This window comes from Crinia signifera, chromosome 3 (genome assembly GCF_055691185.1).
Source record: "Crinia signifera chromosome 3, ASM5569118v1, whole genome shotgun sequence".
NCBI classification, from domain to species: Eukaryota; Metazoa; Chordata; class Amphibia; order Anura; family Myobatrachidae; genus Crinia; species Crinia signifera.
In genome coordinates, this window is record NC_139219.1 from 250,392,329 (window position 1) to 250,404,900 (window position 12,572).

Here is a 12,572-nt window from a genome sequence, read left to right on the forward strand (position 1 = left end):
CGACATCAAGCAAATGACTGTCGGGATCCCATACCACACCCCATTGAACATCACCTAAAGGTTTTTCCTCATCCATCATAGTAGAATAGCATTTTTCAAGTTAACAATTTGATTTACAGATTGAGATATTATTCATTTAAACAAAATAACTTTTAGGCTGAATGTCTCCTTTCATTACATCATGATTAAAACATCTTCTACATACAGTTAGAAATGCCCCAGGATGGTCAGATTTTGCTTTGCTTTGATAGTTTAAAATATCACACGAATGTAAAAGACATGTTTATATAAAACATAAATAAAACATTCCAATTAAATTTGCACATGAATGTTATGTTTTATTGATGACAAAATGGCCTCTACATAACCCCCAAAGTGTTTGATAATGTAACTATAATGTTTTAGAAGACTTCCTTTAATCAGCAGTAGGTCAGTGAATGTATAAGTTAGGCCCCTGCAGTATTCCTTATCCGTGTACTTGAAGTCATTCAGAATTCTTTTCTTCTATGTTCCAAATCATATTCTGGCTATAATTATACAATTACATTTGCAATAACATATTGGATTTTCCTGATTTGGGACTCTTTCTTTGAGTATGGTGCTCTTTTCATGTCCTAGTTCTAATCTACAGAGAGTAGATAATGCATTAGTTCACAATCTGGGGTGTATTCAATGACTTTTGCTCACTGTCACAGTTCGCACGGTAAGTATTCAACTGACCCCCACTAAAACAGCGAGGCTCATGGCTAAATGCAGCGGGCTCCCTGCATTAGGCAGGAGGCTTGTTGTTTTGGGGAATCCTTGCCGTCCTCTGACAGCGAGGGTTCCCTCGGAATGTAGAATAGGGTTATTTGTTGGCACAGGGGTTAAACGGCAAGGGTCGCTTGTTTTCGGCGATCCTTCCCGTTTAACCCTCTTGCTGGCCGCATCGAATATGGCCCAATGGGGCAGATGTATTAAGGCTGGTAAAGTGATGAATTGGTGATTAGCTGGTTCGTTATCACCTTCCACTCTATCAGCTCCTCACTGTCACTTTTAAAACCCAGCCTGTAACTTGCCAGTTCGGGGCTGCTTGGTTCTTCATCACTTCATCTGCCCCAATGTATGTTATGTAAAATCACTACGTGCATGCCCAAAAAAGTTACATATATGTACCTAATGTACAGTATGCAGATTTGCATAGTCCTGGCATTTACTCTCATCTTTAGCTGTATAGGTTGAACAGGGAAGGGCATTATAATGTAGGTCAATTTCAGTAAGGGTACAGTATACATGGACATTGTAACACAGTTGCATATACAGATATGTCCTCCCTCATCCTATTTAGTTGCCTGGCGCAATGCATTCGCACGTGGCAGTTATTATATGCAGTGTGCCACCTTAAGTCGCAGCATGCAACCACTCCATTTATTTCAGGGGAGCAGACAGATGCATAGGCACATGCCTGTGCACTATAAACAAGAAAGAAAAGCAGTGCTATTATACGCGACGCGTTTAGCTGAATTACATCAGCCTTTTCACCTTGAAAAAGCTGATGTAATTCAGTGAAACGCATCGATGTTGACCTTTTAAAAACCCTCCACCTGGTATATACATCCTGGCACTTATCCTGGCATCAACTGCTTTTTGTAAAAAAAACCTCAAAGATGGCTACCATTCTATAATTGACAATTTGAGAGATTCATCTTGGCTCCACTATATCAAAGGACACCACCAGCCTTTTTGGGAAGCTCCACAAGGTCCTTGTAATCCTCCAGCAGCCCTATACCATTGCACAACCGCATCCTAGTGAGGACTACCGGACCCAAGCCAGAAAAAAAAACATTTTACAACCAGTGGTGAGATGTCATAAACTTTGCAAATTTCATGCCATATTTCCACAGCCACTGGAAACCAGTAGTTAGTGGTTCACTATAAACCAAAACCAAGCAGCTGCTTATAGTTTTGGAAAATAAATCACCCATATCTGCGCCTAATTCACCACACTGTTGGTAAATCTTTTCCTACATGCCCGTGCACATTTGCGGGCATACTCAACATGTCAAACGAGTCGTGATACCGCAACTTGTTTGAAACTTGACAGTAGCCAGATTTCCGCACCTGAGAATGGCATATTTGTTTGCAAGAAACTAGGGTCATGTGACTATAATAACTGTCACCCTCAATGGCAGACTGCTTCTGATTGGCTGATTACAAATGTACAAATGCTAACACTGATTTGACTTTTTTTACATTTGTTTAACAACTCATTTTATTATGCCTAAGACAAAAGGTGCGTACACACGTACAGATTTTCTGTCTGATCTATCTGGTGTCATTGCTCCGCACAGGCACATAAAATGTAATGACAATTTCACGAATGTGACTGCAGCTGAAGGGCTTGCTCTTGTACATTGCTAGATTGTGGAAATCATTGATTAGAGATTTAAGGACCAGTGATGTATTAGGCGCAAATTTTACTGAGTGTTTTTCAATGTCTCAGTTAAACTTTTTTTGGGATATAAAAGTAAATTAGACATGTAGAGTATATATTCTCCTTTGATTCATGGGCCACAAATGGGGTGCGGTCATTGGGTCACCAGCATGATGGTCAACAAGCATTAGGTCGACACGATTAGGTCAACATGCATTTAAGTTGACATGATGTCGACATGGGTAAGGTTGACAGGGTCATTAGATCGGCATAGGTTTTTTTACTATTTTTTGAGCCAACAGGCGTTATTTCATGCCTAGGGCATGGTGGGAGAATAAAATAGTGTGCCGGAAGCATGGCGAGTGACAGCAGTGGTATGTTTCAGTGTCCATGTCGACAGGACATGTGCCAATAGGTGCTGCTTCATTCTCTGCATATGAATACCCCCAAGAGAGGGCACCAGGTGCAGCTTACTATCTAAAGCAACGAAGGTTCGAGTGATAGACCATCAATTATATATATATATATATATATATATATATATATATATATAAAGTCCAGTATAGAGAGCACTCACCAGTCTTCCAATCTCAATGCCAATAAAAGTTTAATACATCACCAGATTTTCAAAGCAGGGTGTCGACGTTTCGAGCCACAACAGGCCCTTTGTCAAGACAGTGATGGATGGGTCACAGCCCCAGAAGTACAATTCACCATAGGAATCAACACAGTATAAATACATACCAGAGGCCGGAAGTGCCTCTCCGTCGCCAATTAATCAATTAACTATTGTTAATACACTTTCAGATACTGTCCACCACTACCTCAATAACCATAACTACTCCGCATTACATGAAGTAAACTCTTTTGTTATTTACCTCAAGCAGGCTCCTGTGTCGCGCTGCATATCGGTATTCTCCGGCATGCGTTCCACCGCCCTGGAACGCATAAACCGGAAGGAAGATTTCGCGCTACCAGGCGTGTCATCCCTAGGTGACGCGCACCCGAATTACAGCTGTGTTCCATCAATATGTATCCCCGGCGATCGGCAGCAGGAAACTAGAGTTCCTACTGAACCCAAGTCCCGCATTTGGCTACAAGGGACGAAACTAGCGTTACACGATCTAACAGTGAAGCGCACAGCCATCTTGGGTTACTTGGAACGCAAATTACTTGCAGAGAACTTATATAACGCTTTTGAGAATAATCTGTTTAGCAATATTAGCATAATAAAACATGTTACATTTCTGGTATTACACTTGATAGTAGGGGGGACAGTATCTCAAAAAATCGACAACCATAATTTGGAAAAAAGTAAGAAAAAATGTATTTGCAAAAATACTTAAAAAAGTATTTAAAAAACATTATTTTATAGGCGACTGGACAGGTTCACTCACTACCTCTGGTTTACAAAATATCACAACCTTGGAATGTATCAAAACAGGACAAACAACAAATACACACAAATTAAAAACCACATAGAGGGGTCAGGGTGTCACATGTCTGGCTAGAAAACAGCCCAGAACGTGGCACTCAGACCCACAAACCTCCTATTAAAAACAAATATCAATTAGGTCCCATTGATATCGCTCTTAGGTTCAGTATTCAGAACAAATTTGCTATATTACTATTATTGCAAACAGGTAAATAGATGCCAGAAATCCATAATTACCAACTCAATTATATGCCATGTGTAGTCATAGGTTTATACTTAATCTTTACTATCGGTGACTACTGATCTAATACTGTCACTGAGAGGTATTGTCATCAACTGAGTATAGACCCTCACAGGAAGATATTCATATGAGTCTTCTCATTTAGGCCCCGGGGCCATACGGTGTCCAAACGATGGATCCACTAGGCCTCTTTTTTCAGAAGCATAAGACCCCGATCACCCCCACGTGGCGGGGGAGGAATCCAATCTATGGCCATATATCTCAAGGTGGACAGCTGGTGTTTTTCTTTCACAAAATGAGCTGCCACAGGCTTATCTGTGGAGCCAGTGGAGTAGGCCAACCGGATCGAGGACCTGTGTTGATTAATTCTTTCGCGTAGGGTTCGAATGGTTTTTCCCACGTATACTAAGCCACATGGGCAGATCAGGTAGTAGACCACATGGTCTAGTTGGCAATATAGGCGATGTTTCAAATATATTTTTGTGCCATTATGTGGATGGCAAAAAAATGTGCCAGTTATAAGTGCCCGGCAGGTTGCACAACCAAGGCACTTATAGCACCCGTTCTTTTTGGTGAGCCACCGGTCTTGATCTGCTTTTTCTGGTTTCATATTCGGTCTCAGAAGATGGTCTTTGAGATTAGGTCCTCTATTCACACTGAGCAGTGGAGGAGCCTTACCCAAATTATGGTTGTCGATTTTTTGAGATACTGTCCCCCCTACTATCAAGTGTAATACCAGAAATGTAACATGTTTTATTATGCTAATATTGCTAAACAGATTATTCTAAAAAGCGTTATATAAGTTCTCTGCAAGTAATTTGCGTTCCAAGTAACCCAAGATGGCTGTGCGCTTCACTGTTAGATCGTGTAACGCTAGTTTCGTCCCTTGTAGCCAAATGCGGGACTTGGGTTCAGTAGGAACTCTAGTTTCCTGCTGCCGATCGCCGGGGATACATATTGATGGAACACAGCTGTAATTCGGGTGCGCGTCACCTAGGGATGACACGCCTGGTAGCGCGAAATCTTCCTTCCGGTTTATGCGTTCCAGGGCGGTGGAACGCATGCCGGAGAATACCGATATGCAGCGCGACACAGGAGCCTGCTTGAGGTAAATAACAAAAGAGTTTACTTCATGTAATGCGGAGTAGTTATGGTTATTGAGGTAGTGGTGGACAGTATCTGAAAGTGTATTAACAATAGTTAATTGATTAATTGGCGACGGAGAGGCACTTCCGGCCTCTGGTATGTATTTATACTGTGTTGATTCCTATGGTGAATTGTACTTCTGGGGCTGTGACCCATCCATCACTGTCTTGACAAAGGGCCTGTTGTGGCTCGAAACGTCGACACCCTGCTTTGAAAATCTGGTGATGTATTAAACTTTTATTGGCATTGAGATTGGAAGACTGGTGAGTGCTCTCTATACTGGACTTTATATTTGGCTGTATCCCTGGGACTACAAGCCTAAGTTGGCACCCCAGCAGTTGCTATTGGAGATTTGTGTGTGCTGGCCCTACAAAAATGTATATATGGAGATTCACCTATTGAGGTAATATTTCCTGGACTGTGCACCCATTGGATACAATTGAAAAAAGTTGTGAAATACTGGAGAGTGGAGACTACTTTTTGATCGCCTGTTTTACAAAAATTTGTGACACGTGCATGTGTTACACTCCTGAAGTGGCTTAATATCACCTATAGGTATATATTGTAATCGACTCTTGGTTCTGTTGTTTGAAAAATATATTGCAAGTGATATTGTTTGTGCTGACTCAGTGTTTAGCTCTGCCAGAAATACCTTGTGCTAATTATAAGTGTGTAGTGTGTTCCCTAAATGGCGACAAGCCTTTTGGGATTAGACGAGATTGCCTTGAGTGATGCGGAAAATATTCAAATCAGTTTAACTGACGATGAAATTGATAAAATTTTGTTTACTGAGTTGGATTTTGCCCAACTACCCTCTGCAACCTCTGCTGATCATTTTCACAAATTGCACAGACTAAAACGGAGGGAGATTGATTTAATGCTACATGGGCAATTTCTCTCGGAGTACTATAGAAAGAAGCGTATTCCGAGAGGATTTAGAATTAATAATACTCCCACCATCGGCCGCCGCAATCCTGCTTTTTGCGTCCGATGGTGTGGAGTACTTAACAAATGTTCTCTTGATTTGATAGCTTTGGTTGTGGAGGAGGTGGGTGTGGAATTGAAGAAAGTTAAGATTGAAATTTCTGAGTATGAGAAAGAGTCGCTGAGTATTTTGAAGGCTGATAAGACTGAGGACTGGTTGGGTCGAATACAATCCCAAATTGATAAATATAAAACGGACTTAATAGCCTTCAAAAGAAAGAAATTGGAAACCGTTGAGGGTGACTACCAGAGACACGGTGTGTACAAGTGGTTGATGGGAGAAGGTTCTTCGCAGCCAACAGGGTACAGACACCGTGGAGGGTACCGCTCACGGCAACCACGTTTCAGAGAACCTGAATCCCAAATTTCCAACTCATCCTCTGAAACTGATACAGGTGACAGTTTACCCCCCCCCCTCGAGGTTCCTCATACCAACAAACGTCCTCATCTTTTTTAGAGCAAAGAAACAGACCCACCCGCAGAGACGTCCTAAGTCGGCGTGCAAAAGACCGAACCCGCGGAGGGGTGGGAAATCCAGACAGAGGACAAACAGGAGGGTACAGGGGGTACAGGAATTAATCTTTAATCTTTCATCCAAAAGCCTTTCGCAACCTGAGCGCACATTGCTCTCGAAGGGTTTGAATTTCATACCCACGTACAAATTTGATTCATTTCAGTGGTCGATTGACCACTTTAAAATGGGGAGGAAACTCCGCCTTCGAGAGCATTTTGACAATAAAGAGATACAAACTCCAATGCTAACCCCCAGTATTGCTCCCAAAAAGATTTTTAAAAAACCAAGTACTTATGATCCCATCAGTACCAATGCGAGTCTAAAAACCTTCTTACGGGTAGTGGATAAAGATTGTAAGGAACAAGCTAAACAAAACAGAGTATTTGATAATCTGTCTGCAGCAGAGAGAACAGCACTAAAGGGGTTAAAGGACGATACATCGGTGGTCATTCGTAGCGCCGATAAAGGCGGGTCCATCGTGCTACAAAATTTTTCAGATTATGACCATGAAATTAAGAGACAACTGGGTGAAAAAACTACTTACCTTGAATTGACCTCTAACCCAATGAATGCCATTAAGCATAGAATTGATGAGCTGCTGAAAATGGGTTTGACGCAAGGGTGGATTGACGAGGAGACATGGGATTATTTAACAGTGGAACATCCGGTGTGCCCGATCTTGTATACGTTGCCCAAGATCCATAAGTCCCTCGTCAATCCACCTGGTCGTCCAATCATTTCAGCAAGAGGTTCTCTCTTACAGCCACTTGCAAAATGGTTGGACTACCACCTCCAGCCTCTTGTTCAGGCCACCCCCACATACCTCAGGGATACCTCACAGTTCCTTGAGGATATTAGAGGGTTAGGTGTTCTTGAACCTGAATGTTTACTGTGTACAATGGATGTTAATTCATTGTACACAATTATCCCGCATAAAGAAGGAAGCGAGGCAGTGAGAGCTGCACTTTTGGAAGGGCCCTATGGGGGGCCACCCATTGAGATTGTGCTAAATGCATTGGATTTGGTACTAAAGTACAATCATTTCCTTTATCAGGATAAATACTATATGCAGCTGGCGGGGACCGCTATGGGGTCCAATGTGGCCCCGGCCTTCGCCAACCTGTATATGCATTCTTATGAACAAAAATACATATTTCCGCATTACTCTGGGCAGATAAAATACTTAAAGAGATACATCGATGATGTCTTTCTCATTTGGCTAGGTGATGAAGTATCTTTTGTTGAGATGGTTAACACGTTGAATGGCTTACCCTCTTCTGTGAGATTTACTTATGCATGTGACTCCAGTTCTATGAACTTTCTCGATATAACTATCCTAAAGAACGGAGCATTTTTGGGTTATACTCTCTACCAGAAAGTGACGGACAGGAACACTCTTCTTTGGGCTACGAGTCACCACCCGGACTCCCATAAGTCCAATTTACCCATTTCACAATTCCTTCGGGTTATGCGTAACAACTCTGAAGAGTCTGCAACGATTAAACAACTGTCCGAATGTAAACAAAGATTCCTGGATAGGGGGTACAGCCTTAAAACTATTAATAAGAGCCTCACTAAAGCCAAAAGAAGGTTTCAAGAACAAAGCATGAGTCCTAAAGGTGCAACCCAGAACACAAGAATGATCATTAATACCCACTGTGACACCAACTTCAAAAATACTCAGCGTGTCATTAAATCACAGTGGTCGATGATCACCTCAGATCAAGCTTTTAAAAAACTGGGTAAGGCTCCTCCACTGCTCAGTGTGAATAGAGGACCTAATCTCAAAGACCATCTTCTGAGACCGAATATGAAACCAGAAAAAGCAGATCAAGACCGGTGGCTCACCAAAAAGAACGGGTGCTATAAGTGCCTTGGTTGTGCAACCTGCCGGGCACTTATAACTGGCACATTTTTTTGCCATCCACATAATAGCACAAAAATATATTTGAAACATCGCCTATATTGCCAACTAGACCATGTGGTCTACTACCTGATCTGCCCATGTGGCTTAGTATACGTGGGAAAAACCATTCGAACCCTACGCGAAAGAATTAATCAACACAGGTCCTCGATCCGGTTGGCCTACTCCACTGGCTCCACAGATAAGCCTGTGGCAGCTCATTTTGTGAAAGAAAAACACCAGCTGTCCACCTTGAGATATATGGCCATAGATTGGATTCCTCCCCCGCCACGTGGGGGTGATCGGGGTCTTATGCTTCTGAAAAAAGAGGCCCAGTGGATCCATCGTTTGGACACCGTATGGCCCCGGGGCCTAAATGAGAAGACTCATATGAATATCTTCCTGTGAGGGTCTATACTCAGTTGATGACAATACCTCTCAGTGACAGTATTAGATCAGTAGTCACCGATAGTAAAGATTAAGTATAAACCTATGACTACACATGGCATATAATTGAGTTGGTAATTATGGATTTCTGGCATCTATTTACCTGTTTGCAATAATAGTAATATAGCAAATTTGTTCTGAATACTGAACCTAAGAGCGATATCAATGGGACCTAATTGATATTTGTTTTTAATAGGAGGTTTGTGGGTCTGAGTGCCACGTTCTGGGCTGTTTTCTAGCCAGACATGTGACACCCTGACCCCTCTATGTGGTTTTTAATTTGTGTGTATTTGTTGTTTGTCCTGTTTTGATACATTCCAAGGTTGTGATATTTTGTAAACCAGAGGTAGTGAGTGAACCTGTCCAGTCGCCTATAAAATAATGTTTTTTAAATACTTTTTTAAATATTTTTGCAAATACATTTTTTCTTACTTTTTTCCAAATTATGGTTGTCGATTTTTTGAGATACTGTCCCCCCTACTATCAAGTGTAATACCAGAAATGTAACATGTTTTATTATGCTAATATTGCTAAACAGATTATTCTCAAAAGCGTTATATAAGTTCTCTGCAAGTAATTTGCGTTCCAAGTAACCCAAGATGGCTGTGCGCTTCACTGTTAGATCGTGTAACGCTAGTTTCGTCCCTTGTAGCCAAATGCGGGACTTGGGTTCAGTAGGAACTCTAGTTTCCTGCTGCCGATCGCCGGGGATACATATTGATGGAACACAGCTGTAATTCGGGTGCGCGTCACCTAGGGATGACACGCCTGGTAGCGCGAAATCTTCCTTCCGGTTTATGCGTTCCAGGGCGGTGGAACGCATGCCGGAGAATACCGATATGCAGCGCGACACAGGAGCCTGCTTGAGGTAAATAACAAAAGAGTTTACTTCATGTAATGCGGAGTAGTTATGGTTATTGAGGTAGTGGTGGACAGTATCTGAAAGTGTATTAACAATAGTTAATTGATTAATTGGCGACGGAGAGGCACTTCCGGCCTCTGGTATGTATTTATACTGTGTTGATTCCTATGGTGAATTGTACTTCTGGGGCTGTGACCCATCCATCACTGTCTTGACAAAGGGCCTGTTGTGGCTCGAAACGTTGACACCCTGCTTTGAAAATCTGGTGATGTATTAAACTTTTATTGGCATTGAGATTGGAAGACTGGTGAGTGCTCTCTATACTGGACTTTATATTTGGCTGTACCCCTGGGACTACAAGCCTAAGTTGGCACCCCAGCAGTTGCTATTGGAGATTTGTGTGTGCTGGCCCTACAAAAATGTATATATATATATATATATATATATATATATATATACATACACACACTCCTTTTTTAGCACTGAAGGACATTTGACCATAATTACCAGTCTCCTGTGAGGCATGTATAGGGGCAGGTAGATGGAATGATCAAGATTGCATCAGCATGGCTCTGCCCTCCCTATACAGTGCCATAAAGACAGGCGTTGTATAGTAGGGGTGGGGTTGTGATGACATAATTCAGTTCAAATCGCGTCATTGGGGCCTCCTCCATCTGTCTATTTGTGGGCTGTCAAGGAGGGGTGTGGGGAGGGGAGGGGAGGTCAAGGGGTTGAGGTGGCCACTCGGTTTTGAGGAGCTTCCTGGACCCTCCGGGAGGGTAGGCAAGTATGCAATTAGATCAATCGTAAATAGTTAAATAGCTACATTTTAACAGACTGCAGTTCACTATAAGCATGAAAAACTGTTAACATTTTATAACACGCAGCCATTATGCTAAAGCAAGAGTCAAAAAACCTATCTGCTCAAATTTCAAGGTAGTAACCCACAAAACAGCACAAACTCATAAAAATCGTAATAGCCATAATAGGCGATTTTCTCAAAAAGAAATCTGTTTATAGTTGGCCTTCATAAAAACGTAGGATCTACTCTTGTTATTGCAGCAGCATAATTTTATATGGAGAGATTGCCCAGTGGCGGAACTTGTGGGTTGTGGGCTCAGGTGCAAATATATAATTTAGGGCCCCCTCCTCCACCCCAACCAAAGTTCACAGTAATTCATTGCAGGTTTGAGCAGCAGTGGGTCCCTTATTTGTCAGGGGCCCCGGTGCAATGCACCTGCTGCACCAATGGTAGTTCCGCCTCTGAGTGGGCCCCTTAATCCTCAGGGGCCCCAGTGCAATGCACCTGCTGCACCAATGGTAGTTCCGCCTCTGAGATTGCCGTTGTTGATAGCAACACATTTTTGTACCTTACAGCAGTTCCAGTATTATAATAATGAACCAGAATTGTTATTTCTGCATAATAAAGGCAATTAGGTACTTATGTAATATCTGGGCTCCCGTTTTTCTTATGAGGCCGCGTCCACTCGCCACGCTTCGGGCACGGTGGCTCGCTGCACTTGCCACACTATATAAAATCATCTCCATGCGTAGTTGGATAGTAGGGGTATGAAAAAATTGGGTGCATTTAACATGGGAGCCCAGATAATACATAAGTACCGGCAATTATTGGTAAATAGCATCTGCACTAGTAACACTTGGGAGTATAAATACAAATCAAAATGCACTGGACAGGTCACCAGCGTCTAACCATTGATTACCCCTCGTAGACATGTTTTTGGGAGTTTCAAAGGATATTCTGTATATTTTATGATTGTGCCTTTTTTTAGATTTTAATTTTTTTTATAAATAGCAGCAGTACTGATCAGAAGTTTCTACGAATTTTCACTGTATTGTTTACATATACAGTAATATTATAATATCATACCTTGATCACAACCATCTAATTGCACAGTGCAATTACTAAGGTTACGAGTCTTCTAATCAGTGATCATAAATAATGTATGCTTTAGTTCAAATGTTTTTAGGTACACAGAAGCTATTTGCGTATCAAAGCAATGTCTTTACCTATTCTTCACACTTAGTTTAATTCATGCATTTTCCTTTTCTACAGTTTAGAATTAGATCCAGGTGCAGAACCATACCAGAAGGCATGTTTATTATTTTTACAGTCACAAATGCCAAGATCATTTTAAAGCTTCTTTGGAGACTCAACCTCACATAGCTAATTTCTGTAATGGCTTTAGAATGGGCTTGTTTCATTTATTCCAGGCGTACTCTCCACTGTATGCTTTCTGCTTCAAACTACAAGCATGTCACACTCAAGCATTCAGAGCATGCAGTTGTATTATCAGAACGAGGCATCTGAGTGTATTTTGGGTAGTTGGTAGGCTACTAGTACTCTGTATAGATTTTTTTTTTTCTTTTTCCTTTGTATATTTCTAGAAAGAGAAAGTAAATAATTACATTTATCAGCATAGGATTATTTTAACAAACTTTTATATGTTTAGTAATATTATATTGCTGTAGACAAAATAAAGTTTTTCAAAAATTAATGAACTATGATTTATAGGTTTACATATATTTTTAAATTACTTTCCCTAAAAAATAAAAAATAAATTAATGTGTTTCATTTAATTGATGTGCACCAATCTGGGTTTTCCTTT